Raw genomic sequence first — 16,168 nt, forward strand, 5'->3', positions numbered from 1 at the left:
GTTCCTTTAAGTAAAAATACACCTGTTAGGAGACAGTCTATTCAGATTCGTCCCTTGTGTGCAACATACTGTTGATTTTATATATATATATATACAGTGGTTTAAAGGAACAGTGTCTGGCGGTATCTTGCAGTGAAGTTGCAGATTACAACTTCTCCCAAGTGCCAAGCGTGGAGGGTTGCTATGGTGGACGATGCAAAATTGCGAATGGCCCTATCTAGAGCCAGTTGTTGTAGGCCTAAGAGTAGAGTGCTTAGAGTGTGTGTGTGTGTGTGTGTACATGAGAAGTGAATGGTGAAGCAAAAGAGAGAGAGCGGTGGCGACTCTGGTCTGGCCCAAGCAGGAAAAGTTAACAGTGTTTTGGTGTGTCTGTTACGGGCTACTGTAGAAACATGGCGGACTCCGTGGAGAGAGGACCTGCTCCCTACACAACGACTCTTATTTTCAGGTGGTTATACACTAAAGAAAACATACTTATCAATATTATATTGCATTTCTGCCACACTGTTCCTTTAAGTAAAAATACATCTTGTGTCAGGAGCTGGATTTGTCTCTTGTGAGTGCAACATACTGTTGATTATATATTCATCTATAATTAATAGACAGTAGACAGTAACACACTAGAATGTGGATGCAACGTTGCCATTGGACGGCTGCTCCTCAGAAATTCTCACTTCCTCTCACTACCAGTTAAGTGGATTCAGTCACACATATTAAAAACAAATGTGCAGCCGAGTGTGACACATCAAAGGGGAAGTGGAAAGCAAACCCCCTTGTTAATGGAGGGAACAGTGGAAGCGAGGACTGTGGGATGTTGGGGGGACATAATGGCCCTGACAATCAACCGGCTGAGTGCCCGTCCTTTTTCCCTTCAGGGAGTGTCGGAGGAGACAGAGCGCCGGAGCTTGTTGATGCTTCATGAGCTGACACAGAGTTAGGTCTGTGTCAGCTCTGAACAGAAGGGAGATAAGAATTGGAAAGATGGGAGCGTTGAGGAACCAGAGTTAAGAGCAATCCCCTGGATTTCCTCTTTGACGTTGATCGATTGATGAGCCGCAGCTCACAGCGGTCCGCCAGATTGCCCCCTTGAGATTGATGGATATAAAAGAAGTTTTTTTTCCCCTTTTGTTTTCAATGTTGACACCCTCCTAAAGAGGTACATCCTGGTAAGTTGTAGATAAAAGGCTGTGAAAGTGCATTTTGTCTCAAACCATCGAATCCAATTTGAAGCCAACATAAGACGAATAGCGTACCTGGTATCTTCATTTGGTTAGATCTCATCAGGTGCTATTACTAGAGCCAGAACCAAGCATGTAGCTGCTGCAATTTCATGTCCTCTCTCTAAACTGTTGTTGGTAAATTCTGCCACATGCAATAACAAAGGAATGTAATGATCCATCTTATAGGCATGACCATGAAACATGCTTAGTGACAAAAAGAATACGATAAAATTACTAGGGTTCTCAATCAAATAAAATATTTTATCACGATTACTTGCATGATTGTCCATAGTTAATCGCGATAAATCGCAAATTAATTGCAAATTTTTTAATTTGTTTGTTCAAAATGTATCTTAAAGAGATTAATGCAAATGTATGTATATATTTATTATTGGAAATCAATTGACAACACAAAACAATGACAAATATCGTCCAGAAACCCTCACAGGTACTGCATTTAGCATAAACAATATGCTCAAATCATAACATCATGGAAAAAAACAAAAAAGAAACACAGGCAACAACAGCTGTCAGTGTGCTGACTTGATTATGACTTGCCCAAAACGGCATGTGATTATGGATGCCCATAGAACCCATTTTCATTCACATATTTTGAGGTCAGAGGTCAAGGGACCCCTTTGAAAATGTCCATGCCAGTTTTTCCTCACCAAAATATAGCGCAAGTTTGGAGTGTTATTTAACCTCCTTCTCGATAAGCGAGACATGGTTGGTACCAATGGATTCCTTAGGTTTTGTAGTTTCATATGACACCAGTATCTATCTTCACTCTAGCTTTACAACTGAGCCGTAATATCGATTGCGTTAATGCGTTAAAGAAATTAGTGGCGTTAAAGCAAATTTGCCTTAATGTGTTAGCCCTAAAAATTACATATCAATGTTTTGTTTAAATGCATCAATATCTGAGCTTTTGTGTTTTCAAAAGCTTTGGATTTATCATTGTGAGAACAAACCTTTCTTTGGGCCCTTCAAGTTGACACAAATTATTTGCTCCATTAAATCACACCTGTCATGGAACATTTATTAAAAAATAAATCATTTTAGAAATGATCTGTTTGCGAGGGAGCGTGGGGGAGAACAGGGAGTTCACCTCTCTCTCTCCATCTCACACAGCTGCATTGGTTAATCTCTTTCTTGTGGTTCATAGCTTCAGCTCCCCTCGGGTAGATGGGGGTTTTTCACTACTGACATGCATTTTTCATCTTCACTGGGTTTTCAGCAGCACTCACTATAGAGAACTGCAGTTTTCCCAAGCCACATAATTGTCTGTAGTTTGATGTCTTAGCTGTGGTAGGCCGCATACGTGTGCACATTTGAGCCAGGAACTTCAGAGCGAGCTGAAAAGAGACTTTTTTAGTCAGTGTGACCCCACAGCATAATGACAACACCTCACAGGGCTTAGATGGTATACACACTGACTAGTGACTCATTATAATTTTTGTAATTTCCTGCTTCATATTGCCCTTGAGCAACAGAATCTATTTTGACCTCAGCCCTCATTCAGAAGATGAAAATATGCACAAAACCATCGAATCAGATAACAAGAGACCTACAAAATTGACATTTTATAATAATTTATCAAGTAATTACATTCACATCAAAACATCTTTCCTTCTTAAAGGCCTATTAACATTTTTCTTCCCATTCATACAACGTGGTCGAAAAGTATGTCTTAAGTGAAGGACTGAGAAAAAGTGTTAATTAGAAAGTGTCAGAGTGGCTCTGCACGCCGTTCTAGCATAGTTGCCTTTTAAACGATAATGAAAATGAGTACTTTCACTTGAGACAAAGCGCTAATACAGCCCCACGGGTTGCTACACTGATAAGGTGAGGTCAATGTAAGCTCGCAATCAACTTCAGCAGCTTACTGCAGCAATCCTTCAGGCATTTTACCAAAGACACAAAGCAGCAGTGGAGTAATAATTCAGTAATGGCTGAACTATTAAGGATTCTATCAAAATTATGGTTACCATGGAGACCAAAAACTGACTCGATGTAGACCAGTCAGAAATATAACTGAATGGATAGATAAATAAATAATATAATAAAAAAAAAGCAAAAAGGATTTAATTTTTTCCCTTTATTGCCAATCCAGCCGATTAGACTATTGTCAGGCCATTAAATAGGCATTATCGTTCACTATAAGCGCCATAGATGTGGGTCAATAGGGGCCTACTACACCCACTAGTAGCTTTTATCATCAATTCACAGACTAGATCACCGAAAGAAGGTATAAAAGAACACAACAGCGACCTCTAGCGACTGTACTAATTGTGACAGGAGCAGAAGCGGTAGTTAGGTGTTGTAGTAGACACCATGTAGTCGTCTTTGTGTTCACAAGCTTTAAGTTTTACTTTCACTTTTAAAATGTATGTTATTTTAAGCCAAATCTTAATGTTGTTGCCTAAACCTAAAGAAGCATTTTTATTGTGTTCAAAACGTGATGTTTCGTTCAGTTTTACATCTTAGAACGTGTTGGTTTTAAGTTTCGCTTTCACTTTTACAACATAGTTGGTGTAGTAGGCCCCTAATGACCCACATCTATAGTGCTCACGGCGACCAACTCAAACTTGACCTTGACTGACAATCATCAGCTGAATCAATAGCCCACTGTTTTCGTGTGGGCTGGATGGATCACCTTGTCCTCTGAGCAATAGTTGCTGTAGGTCTTTTTGTCATCCAGATCGAATTCAACAACTGTGTATCATTTCCTCGGCTGTGAAAAGAAATACAATCTAGGCAAAACAAAAAAGGCTTCATTGGGGACGTCCGTGACTCTGAATCTTGACAGCCACATCACCGTGTCGCCTGTCGGAGGCATTTATCCGACACAGCATCTTGCAGTGTAGCTCATGATGGGGGTATGTGCAGCAGGAAAACAAACGAGAGATACCGCGGTGCCGTCATCTTTTACAACAATCTTAAAATGTAGTTTGTAAGCTGATTGGATTCCATGGTTTTAATAGCTCACCTGAAATAATAACACAAACATAGTTCACATACAAGAAGATCAATTGGTTGCATACTGAGGCTGTAACAAGCAGTAGTGGATGAGACGGAGATGCACACAGATTGGGAGAGGATCCATGTTACAGTAAACAACTGCTGCGTAATAAACAAGCTAATTTCCACTCTTGGCATGGTGCATAGTTGAGTTATTAAAGTACTGACAATTTAAAAACAACCCGCAGATAAAATGAAAGAAATCACAGATGTCACATTTTTACCGACAAGTTTACAGTTTTAGGATTTTAGACATCATGTAGTTTAGAAATGAATTAAACTTCTTGTATTATCAAACCGTAGATGTTCAAAACAAGTGCTGTTTTTTGTTGCTCCAAAATAAATTACTTCAGACAAGTGGTTATGAGTCATACGCTACCCCAATGAAAGCTTTTTGAGTACACTTGACTAAATATATATTTTATATCAAGGAGTAAAATAAATAAATAATAAATAAATTATATAAAAATAATAATAATAATAATAAAAAATAAATAAAAATAAACAGAGTATATGTACGGCTGTGTACTGACAACAACCTGGTGATATGATACGTATCATGATTAGGGCTGTCAATCGATTCAAATATTTAATCGCGATTAATGGCATGATTGTCCATAGTTAATTGTGATTAATCGCAAATTAATTGCACGTTTTGCAATCGCACATCTGTTCAAAATGTCCCTTAAAGGGAGATTTGTCAAGTATTTAATACTCTTATCAACATGGGAGTGGACAAATATGCTTGCTTTATGCAAATGTATGTATATATTTATTATTGGAAATCAATTAACAACACAAAACAATAACAAATATTGTCCAGAAACCCTCACAGGCACTGCATTTAGCATAAAACTCCATGTGTTTATCATAAAGTGGGCATGTCTGTAAAGGGGAGACTCGTGGGTACCCATAGAACCCGTTTTCATTCACATATCTTGAGGTCAGAGGTCATGGGACCCCTTTGAAAATGACCATGCCAGTTTTTCCTCGCCAACATTTAGTGTAAGTTTGGAGCGTTATTTTGCCTCCTCCGCAACAAGCTACTATGACATGGTTGTTACCAATGGATTCCTTAGGTTTTCTAACACCCCTAACTATAGGTAGCACTAATATCACACTAAATCCTATTCAGATTTGGTGGAAAACATACAGAAGCTATGGATCTTCTACCGTCATTAGCAAGGATACTGTGGCATATAAACATCTTATCCTGTTCACTTCTGCATGAAGCTCATTATTAAGCATATTATGTTTATTCATAAATAGCTGTTTGTAATCTGAATATGGAGATGTATTTAGCAGCTTGTATCTGCATTATGCATGAAAACACTCTCAATGGAAACAGACTCCGACTCCACTGTTTGAAGACATTATTCAGAGAGAATTGGTTTGCTTTTCCTTGAGAGAGACTCCTGCAAATCACACCTTGAGACCAAACAGTTATGATAATGGGTCAATTTTATCTTTTTCCGGTGGAATATTGTATTTCTTGGGGGACATGCTTTTTTTTTTTTTTTTTTAAAATAGGCTGTAATCTTGTTACAAATGTTCCAGGGAAAGCTACATCCTGCAAAACATTTCCCCAAAAACAAATCTTGCGCGTCAAACCAGCTCTATATTTGTGTAGACGTTTTGTGTACTAGACTTCATCAGTAAACATAGTTAACCCAGTTCACTCGCTGCTTAGTTCATCCACACGCACAAAGCAACACAACATGTCAAAACTTATCTTCTCTCCAAAAATAGCTCTAATGAGCTGGAGGGGGCCGGCTTTATCCTGCAAAAGGGAGCTAAGATCAGATACAGTGTAGTAGTGTGTCTACAGTAGAACTTCCTCAAAACTGCAGCTCAAGCTATACATCCTCACCTGCTGTCACCTGGCTTAGATCCCAGCCTGCTGTCGCAAGGGGAACAACATGAAAATCATCAAAACACGTCAAGGACTCTGTCTCTGCACACCATTTCATCACGAGTGCTGTGCCGGTGAAGAGGCCCCTTTTTTAGACGTGATTATAAACCCTCATTTTCTATTCTGGCTCATCAAGCAGCTGTCTAAACAGAGCTGAGTTTGCTCAGGTACCCGTCCCTGGCTGGGGGAAATACTGTGTGTTAGAGTTATAGCCATGCACTGTTTTGCATGATTGAACATTTCTGGGTACTCGCCTAGCTCCTGACCCACTTTGGTGTCTTTGTGTTTCAAATATTTAGATCAAGTGATATTGAGGAAGATAAACGCTACGCTGTTTGACAGCCTGTGTGGAGTGTACGTAATGGAGCGGATGAATTAAACAAAATGCCAGATTCAGGGATGGGTGTTTTTTGATGAAATGAGTCTGCTCCACAATTGAGCAGATTCTTTAAAATCCCTTTTTCACCCAAAAAAGATAAGCAATGGATGATCATCTGCATGGAATCGGACTCTGTGAGTTGTTCATGTTTTGCGAGAAGCTAAGACACGCCTGGTTTTACGAGGCTAGCGATTTATTGTTTTGTATATTAGATATGAACAAACAAATTCAGAAAGAAGACATTCATGCACATTAATTTGAACGGTTGTATTGCTTCCATCAATCTCACTTGTTAATCACTGCGTACCTTATATAGAGCTGCAGGCAGACGGCGCCGTTCATTGTGACTACCACTCGGAAAATGCCACGAGGTGTGAGCCGCGTCTGGCTGTTGAAGTATATTCCGTCGGCTCTGACGGGTTGGGCTCGTAAAGTAGCTGTGACAGTTGGCCAGAACGGCAGCAGTGGGCTCGACTTGTTTAATGAACTAACATGTTCATGTTGGCAGCACTAAGTGAACCATTTATTAGTGAGCTGGGAACAGACACAGGGTGCACTCGGGTTGGTAATGACAGCAGCCGCCAGATGACAACACCATTAAAAAAAAAGTGCAGTCACGTCGAGATTTGCTTATAGAGTATATTTCTAATGTTAAGTGCTTTTACTTTAGGCCGTAACATCCGACACAAAATACAAAATATTGTTATGATAAAGCCGAACAGAAGTGACATTAAGCTAAAAAAAACACATTTCTATAGAATGTCACCTGGTGTAGATTATGGTTGAAATGAAAATGTGCTAACCGTAAGACATTTTTACATGTGTCAAAAGAATGTAACACTTCTATTCTTTAGCACAATGTTAAAATTTTATTGTGTATCAGAAATGGGACTCGTTGTTGTCTTCATAACACTCAACAACCTGCAACACAAAAGAAAAAAGAAATGAGAAACACACTGTATACTGAAAGGCAAAAAAAGAGAAATTAGGAATAGGAAATACCCTTATTTGCTTTCTTGTTGAGGATTAGATGAGAAGATTGATAATGCGTATGCTAAATATGAAGCTATAGATTCAGGAGGCGGTTAACTTAGCTTAGCATAAAGACTGGAAACAGAGGGAAACTACTAGCTTAGCTCTGTCTCAAGGAAACAAATCTGCAGCCAACTAGTACCTCTATATCTCATTTATTTATTCCGTACAAAAAAGAGGTGTAAAAACAACAATCTGTGGTTTTATGGATGGCTCCAGATTCCAGATCCTCCTCGTCATCTACAGTATAAGGCTTTGAGTGGTCTTGCCCCAGAGTATATTAGTGAACTACTAATGCCGTATACCTCTGCTCGGACCCTCCTGAATAAGCCTGTTATGCCAAGTTCACACTACACGACTTTAACCCCTGATTTTCTGCTCCCCTACAGTTTTTAGAGATCCCCGACAAAAGCCCCAGATCGGAGGAAAATCGGCGTTGGCTCGCCGCTCGCACATCGATGTACGAGCGTCATGTGTGAGCTGCTCAAAGACGCGAGCCGAGACTCTGTCCACGAGCTGCAGCCAATGAGAGCGCAGGAGTGTGGGGTCACCTGTGTCAATAGGATCTTACTGTATGTGTTGCATTTGCAACACGGAGCAAAGTTGTTGTTGCACCTAGAGGAATAAATAGTAAAAAGGAGTGTGGAAACAGGCTATTTTGTAAACACGTGCCAAGGACAACATCAGCGATGTGTCTCGCGTATGGTATCACGTCATTTACAGTGTATTTCTCGCATGTTTTCGTGACAAGTTTGGAGACCTCATCGGGGATCTGGGATCTTGTAGTGTGTGACCTCCTGTCGCCGGTCAGTCATGTAAGTGTGAAAACCAAGACGACTTCAAGACTCCTGATTACAAGACAGCAAGTTGTGTAGTGTGAACAGTACTGTAATCTGTCTTGTAGTGTGAACATTGCTTTAGTTGTACCTCGTTCAAGACTGAAAACACGAAGGGACTGTGCGTTCGCTGTCCTGGTCCCAGACTCTCTTAGGTGTTTTAAGTCACAGCTGAAGATGTGTTTTTGTGCTTGACTCATGTACTCTATTGTGTGTTGTGATACCTCTATTTTGTTTTTATTGTGCTATTTTCTCCTGTTAACATTTGCATTGTACTCATATTTTGTTCTTTTAATCATTTATCCTTTTGTAAGGCACTAGGTTTTGAAAGGCGCTATATAAATACCATTTTAATTACTTACTTACTAATCTAACTGTCTTCAGGCAGCAATGTTATAATAGTTTTTTTTAATTTAATTAAATTTTTGACTTTTAAATTTCATTTTAGTTTAGTTTTAGTTAGTTTTCAGTGTGTTTGCTTGTTTTAGTTTAGTTTCAGTTTTTCAGAAAGGTTTAGTTTAAACTTTTGTATATTTAGTTTTAGTTTTACAGTAGTTTTAGTTTGTTTTATTTGCATCTGTGTAGGAATGGCTATAATGTTTCAATCTTTTGATTTGGAAATCAACTTCTTTCACTACCAGAGGAAAACTCTTGACCTTCAATTTCGTCCTGACCACACTTGGTTAACATTATACCTGAGCTGAATAGTTGGTTAAATGGCATTTGATCTACTACAATATTTAAATTACGGTCTTGTTCGTCTCCTGGTATGTCAAGTCCGATCAATTTCTGTGGTTCAATGTCACGAAAGTTGACGGAAATTCATGCTGTCTCCTTTTTTCAGTAGTGATATATTATAGCTAAAAAACTAAAACTGCAGTGAATTTATGTTCATTTTTATTTTATTTTCATTCATTTTTTAACCAGGCAATATTGTTTCAGTTTATTTTTTTTTTTTATTCAGTTCATGACAATATTTTTCACTGCTTATTTTCCTTTTAGTTTCAGTTTTAGTTTACGATTATAACCCTTCCTGGCAGTAGCTTCATATTTAAAGGTCAGATATGAGAGTCTTCTTAATCTTCTCTATTAACTAAAAAGGCAATAAAGTCCAAAATGTCAAACTATTCCTTTCAGTCTATATAATAATGTGTCGAACTATTCATGTGACACGCATGTTCTCATCTGTCTGAATTGATTCTGAGGATGTATGACAAAATGACATTGTGTCCTTGGTGTGCTACCACTTTGTATATGCAGCGAGCCTTTGAGCCTCGAGTCTGACATTTTGGCTGGGTGCGCATCAAATGCAGTACAGTAATTCCCCTCGATCCACCGGCTGTCTCTTTATGAATCCCCCAGTTATAATCTGTCAGCACACGTCTGACATCCAGGGTGACGTTCCGTATGGAGATGCAGCTTTCAGCCAGAGACAATCAGCTCGTCCTTGAGATGGAGATGGGAGGAAATAGACCTCTTCACTCTCACCTCAACCTTTTCAAATGAGCTTTTATTATCTTGTTAAGAACAAATAGGTGCAATTATTTGAGAAAATAAGGTCCTAAGCTTGCGAGTTAGCAGCCATCATTTATTTCTTCACTCAGCCGTTGACTGAATTAGTGAGTACAGCGTGTTGCGTATCTGAGGATGACTCTCTCTCTCTCTGCCAGTCTGAACACACAAGCAGATGGTATCATTACATGAATGCAGAATGTGTTGGTGCAACCTCTATTTTCAATCATACATATTTTTCTACTTTTCTTGTCTCATTACTAAGTCCGTAATCTCTATAAACTAGGGCTTTCAATCGATTAAAATATTAAATCTCAATTAAACCCATTCCAATATTCCCAACAGCTTTATCATTTTTCTCAGTCATTATGACTTTGCATTATGTTACCCACTTGCTAGATTGCTAAATTGTTCGCCTCTGTGGCTTCCAGACGCCGACAGTAACCTTAATATTGCCGTTGCTTAACAACAGTGTTCTCACGACCACTTGATCGCCAAGCACATCATGTACACGACTTCCCATGTTGTAAACACGAGCTCACGAGTTTCATTTGAAGGCGCCCTATGACGCTACAGCCAAAGTAGCTGTTTCCTCCTGCTTCCAATCTTTGTGCAAAGCCAAGCTGACCGTCTGTAGGCTGCAGCTTCATAGCTACTGTCTAAACATAAGAGCAGTATGTACGCCGATGTTACCCACACTTAGCTTAACACCAGTCCAAGTAAAAGAGTCAATTGAGGTCAAGGAAATAGTATCCTCAAATGGATTAAACAGTCAGACTTTAACACAAATGTCAAAACCAGTTTAACTCAATGAACGAATGAAGTTATTACACCAAAAAATCCAATAAGTTAAGATTGTTTTTCATATTACAGAACTATTTTTAGGTTCAACCTGTGTGAAACAGCTTTTTTTTACAGTAGGATGTGAAACATAACTAGCTATTAATACATTCATAGTTGGTGTAGAAGAAAAGGATGTTTTTGTTTAGTTGTAAAAACTTTTTAAAGTCTTGTATTTCTTTTGCCCCACTGGACTGGACACTAAGTGTTTCCAGCAGAGCTCAAGGAATATTCACAAAAACAGTAAGATTCGGGCTGTTTTTAAAAAAAATACAGCACAACTGCAAATACATAGACAAAGATTAATTGCATGTTATTCTAATAGTGAACACCTCCTTACCTGTGAGTCATTTGTCTTTGCCGTCATGTTTCCTGTTCCATCATCTTTCCTCTCATCTCTGTGTGCAATACATAAAAGTTAATACAAACTCGGGAATAACAGATGCATAAGCAGAGGGTATTTTACTAAATAGACTAATGTGTATTCTATTAAGAGCGTTGCGGCTGAGTAAACAATGTCGCCAAAGGTGATAAACCAATAAAAACAAACAGCTGCCAGTTTTTATCGCACCCGAGGCTGCAGCCTAGAACTGCCTATTGGACAAGAATCACCGTGGATCCATGTGTGGACGAATGGCAAAGAGATGTGAAGACATCTGCAAAGTCTTTAAGCACCTTAAAGTCCATTCTTTGTGCAAAAGAAGAAATGTACAATGAGAAATGGATCTTTTTTTCTTTTCTTTTTGTAATGTGAATGTGAGAGTTTTATCAGCGGCATTCACTTTAATTAACGCATCAACATCCGTAGCAGGCTTTGGGATTTCTTTTCTTGGCTGGTTTGGAGCTGGCGGCGGGCTTGTTATGAAAATGGATCTGAGAGCGCTTCTGGCAAAGGCTGCATGAACATCACTGGCATACTCTGCACTACACTGATCACTTCCAACTCATAGGTGCAAACAAACACATGAGATGGGAAAAAGTTCGAAATAGGGAATTGTATTTACAACTATTCATTAATCAATTATTTAACCATCATTTTATTTTTGGCAGTTTCACAACATCTCCACTTCTAACAAAACTGGACTTAGATTTAATCAACTTGGAAGACATGAATCCCTCCAATTAGCTGTCTGAGCTGCTTTATTGCCATATTTCTTGAGCACATTGTTGATTTACAATAATCTATCCTGAGAAAACAGCCTTCAAAAACATACTGCAGTGTAATGTGATCTTTTCCTAAAGTGCAAACTCTTCTTTGTTAATGCATCTTTTTGCATTAACATGACACAGCAATTCCTCATGCAACCTCAACACACAATCTTTTCCAACTTGGTAGGGAAGAATGTAGGCAGTTTTATAGTTAGATGCTTTACGGAGAACGACTTGAAATACGTACCGAGCTACTTTCCTGACTGATGAAGGGCTCGAACATGTCTGATGGCTGAGTACAGTCTTCAGTCCTCTGGGAGCAGATTCCCGTGCCTTCTGCTCTGGAAAGAAGCACAAGTAGAAAATGCTATTTTGCAGAAAGGCAAAGGGAGCACGATGTGAGTCGTGTTGCAGTACTGCAGAGTTAGACTGTCTAGTAATTGTACAATACAATACAACTCAACAGGATGATTTCAGCATCATTGTGGAAAAAACTCAACTCGCTATGACGTGCATATATAATATTTTGGCCACCATGTTCAGGCAACTGGCCCATCATAATATAATAATATATGAAAAAGGCTGTTGGATCTGAATGCAAGCTGCCATGCTTTTATTCCAGTATAAATGCAGTATTAGTTTTATAAAGTTTTGATGAAAGTTCTTTAATTAAATCTACAGTTTTTGTTGATTCAGACAAAGACAGATTGTTCCTCCTGAGCTTGTTCATTAATTAAAATTATTTTGCAGAAAGTAATCCTTTGTTTCCCAAGCTCAGAACAACCACAAAGAACACACAGTTCCTCTTGTGACACTTGAGACTGTAAAATGTTACTGTCTGCAATAGGGCTGTCATGGTGAAGGAATTTTCCCTGCGGTGATAATGATTGGCTCTACACTGCGATATGCGATATTATTGCTTTTTCTTTTTGCAAATTACTTAATTTATCCTGATTTTAGTGCTATGCAAATGAGCTTTATTGTTAGGCTATTATTAGGTATATTGTTGCTCTTTAAATAAAAAAATATACAAATTATTACTTGTTTATTGTTAAATGCAGAAACACAGAAAGGCAACGAACCGCAGTGTTTTTTTTCCGGCTTAGACGCATTGGTTGCGTCTGGTTGCTATGATACGGAATATCCGCAGAAGTAAAAATGTTGAAACAAGGTAGAGTATTTGCTCTGGTTGAAGGAAAGGCTGAAGCTCGTTGGGAGAAAGGAGGGACCCGCTGGTATATGTATATTAATTTCTTCTCCATTGTTGTTGTTGTTCAGCATTTGGTTGGTCGTTGTGATATTTCGGTGCCTTCAAATGAAACTCGTGAGCTCGTATTTACAACATGGGAAGTCGTGTACACAATATGCTTGGCGTTAAAGTGGTTAAGTCGCGAAGAACGCCGCCGCTAAGCAACTGCAATATTAACGTTACTGTCGGCTCTAGAAGCCACAGAGGCTAACAATTTAGCAAGCCAGCAAGCGGTAATGTTAACATAATGCAGGAAATGCAAAGGCATAATGACAGAGGAAAAAGGTGAGGCCGTTGGGAATATCAATATTTTCCTCAGACCTGTTATAAAATTATGAAGAAAAACAATACACGACTAAATTAACAATATATTCACTTATTATGTACCGAAAAATGAACTTTCATGGCCTCCGCCATTTCTGACAACGTCAACAAACACGTCACAAGTCGTGAAGTCGGAGCTTTCAGAAACGTTCCACTTATGAGGTCGTGAATACCACAATGGAAGGGCGTACATATGGACTCTTCTCATGAACACGGTAAACACGAATCCATTTGAAGGCACCATTCATTTCTCCTCCATTGTTGTTGCTCAGCACTTTCAGACGGTTGGTCTTTGTGGTATTTGTCCAACCCCTGCTCCATTGTGATCGGAAAGATAGATAAAAAAGTGACCGTGATGAGCACAGTGCGGCGCTCCCATTGCAAAGAATTAAAAAAAACAAAAAAAACGTGAACATATCGGTTGTGGCGGTTGCTTGCCATCCCCTGCGGTTGACTTGTCAATAGCGCGGTATTGCAATATTGCGGTTATTGCGTCAGCCCTAGCTTGTTACTAACTATTGACTGACTTTGATTAAGTATCAACTGCAGTAAAGCCTGCTGTAACAAGGAAAGAAGTCCAAAGATATGTAAGCAAGTAGTCATGCATTTTAATAATAATGACAATCGATCAGCTATTTAAGTTTAATTGTTTGAAAATAAATTACTTTAGCTCTGAAAGTTGTATTGCTTTGCAGCCCATTAACGGTGATGACAATTTGGTGTTTTTTTTGTGATAAAAATCAACAAAATTGTTATATTACAGTAAAAATATAAAATAATTCAAGGATAAATCATAGCATATTTGTACTTGTGACAATTGGAAACCCATGATCTATTGCAGCCTCACAGGAGAAATACATCTTTTAACAATTAAGCACCAATATGAACAACTATTGGTGCTGTGTCTTGCTCTTCTGGGTCAGCTTTGTTCATAAATCTTGTTGTGCATTAAGATCACAAGTGTAGAATTAAGGTGTTATGCCTATGAATACATTTTGAAAAAGAATAGCACCTTTGGAAAACTGTCCAAAGAAGAGCATGAATTATGAATAGGCCAGTAGCTATCTGTCCATGGGGATTAAGTGTAGCTGCATTTGCTCGGCTATAAAACACAGGTCGGCGTGAAAAATACACACAAATTGGATTTATTGCAGAAACAGCAGAAAGAAAAAGATGCAAATAAGTGGTGCAGAAAGAATGAGAAAAAAAAAAATGTTTGACAGAAAAGAAAGCATGTAATAATAGGCAATGTAGGAACAGTAAATATTGTTTCTATTGAATAAATGAGCTGTACAGATTCTACATTGTGTTTGTATAATTAATCTATCCACATTGCATACACATACATTGAGTCACCACTCTGCTGTTGTACCAATCAGATGATTAAGTACTTCTAATCACAGTTTGAGTAAGATTTCCTTTATCCCTTTTGTTTCCATTATTTTAATTGCATGTCTGTGCTTTCTTGAGTTTTTAATGAGATGTCAGAGTTATAAAAACAGCGTACTGTAACACTTATAGTTGATGTAAATGAGCTTTAATGGTGGATTCATGCGAATGTGCAACGAGGTGGAAATTATATTTCAATCTTTTGTCAGTGTGCACTCAAGGAAATATTACTCTTAATCACTAAACATAAATGGACAAGTTCAGTTGTAAAGTATGATTTAGTATTAAAACAAACTGTTACTCATTAACACAGGGGAAGTTTCAGTCTGTTAAATAAATAAAGAGTCAAATAATTAATTTGAAGTCGTTGTTAATTGGTTGGAAAATAAAATCAATCAATCAAACTAGGGATTGGAATCACCAGAGTTCCCACGATAAGATATTATCACGATACTTAAGTCACAATACCATCTTATCGCGATTTGAAACATTTTGCGATAAGATATATTCCGATTTATTACCAAACAAAATGTGTAAGTATAATAAACGCGTGTTTGCCACAGAGCTTATTTTCTGCAATAATCCAAAACCTAAAGGAAAAATCCAATTGGCTTTTCGTCAATGGAACCCAGGGTGATGCTATCTTCCTGGTTGGCCTACAAAAATACGTAATCCCTATAGCACTCTATAAAAATCGATAATATATTGCAATACTATGCTGTATCAATTCCCCCCCACCCCTAAATCAAATCAAACCTGTTGATTTTCTGTCTCATTTAAATGTAAATTTTTGTAATTTGCATACAATGTGACAGTGTGACAACATCCCTTGTGAATATTTCCACTCACCTGTTACATTCGTCTCTGCTTTGACCAAATCACACAATAGTGTGTTTCTTTAACTATAGAGAAAAACAAAACAACATGATAAGGAATATGTCACTCCTGTGAATCATCAATAATAAACAAGTATAGACTGACAGACTGCATGCAACGTAATATACAACACACATAGCACAAAACATTCATTACATTCCATCACTGTGAAAAAAAGTAAACCAATTCAAGGTGTTATAAATATCATTTTATGAGAGGTTTTGAGCAAATTTTTGGTATTTATTTATATCACTGATGTGATGTTTAGTTTGCCGGACATTATTTTAGTGTCTTTTATTAGTATTTCTTTTATCACAGTTTAGCTGGATTCCTTATGGACTATTTAGTTAGCGATATGAAGGGATTTTTATTTGGGGTTAAAAAGGGCAGGTTTACTTTTTTTAAGTGGGAGTTAGCATTTAAATTAGT

At 38.1% G+C, this 16,168-nt stretch overlaps 1 protein-coding gene across 4 annotated transcripts in view; it reads right to left on the minus strand.

The window, feature by feature from the left end:
• Positions 1–5,256: 5,256 nt before the first annotated feature.
• The window catches only part of khdrbs2 (KH domain containing, RNA binding, signal transduction associated 2), an 87,994-nt gene continuing 77,082 nt past the window's right edge, over positions 5,257–16,168 (minus strand). For 2 of the 4 annotated variants that reach the window (XR_005208351.1, XR_005208353.1), the window contains exons 10-13: positions 15,713–15,765; positions 12,149–12,237; positions 11,093–11,150; positions 5,257–7,453 (exon numbers count right to left, since the gene is read on the minus strand). The gene's annotated coding sequence lies outside the window, so the exon portion shown is untranslated. Of the gene's footprint in view, positions 7,454–11,092; positions 11,151–12,148; positions 12,243–15,712; positions 15,766–16,168 lie in introns of all 4 variants that reach the window. The other 2 variants (XR_005208350.1, XR_005208352.1) reach the window with 1 other exon arrangement.

Source organism: Sebastes umbrosus, chromosome 10 (genome assembly GCF_015220745.1).
Source record: "Sebastes umbrosus isolate fSebUmb1 chromosome 10, fSebUmb1.pri, whole genome shotgun sequence".
Lineage (NCBI taxonomy): Eukaryota > Metazoa > Chordata > Actinopteri > Perciformes > Sebastidae > Sebastes > Sebastes umbrosus.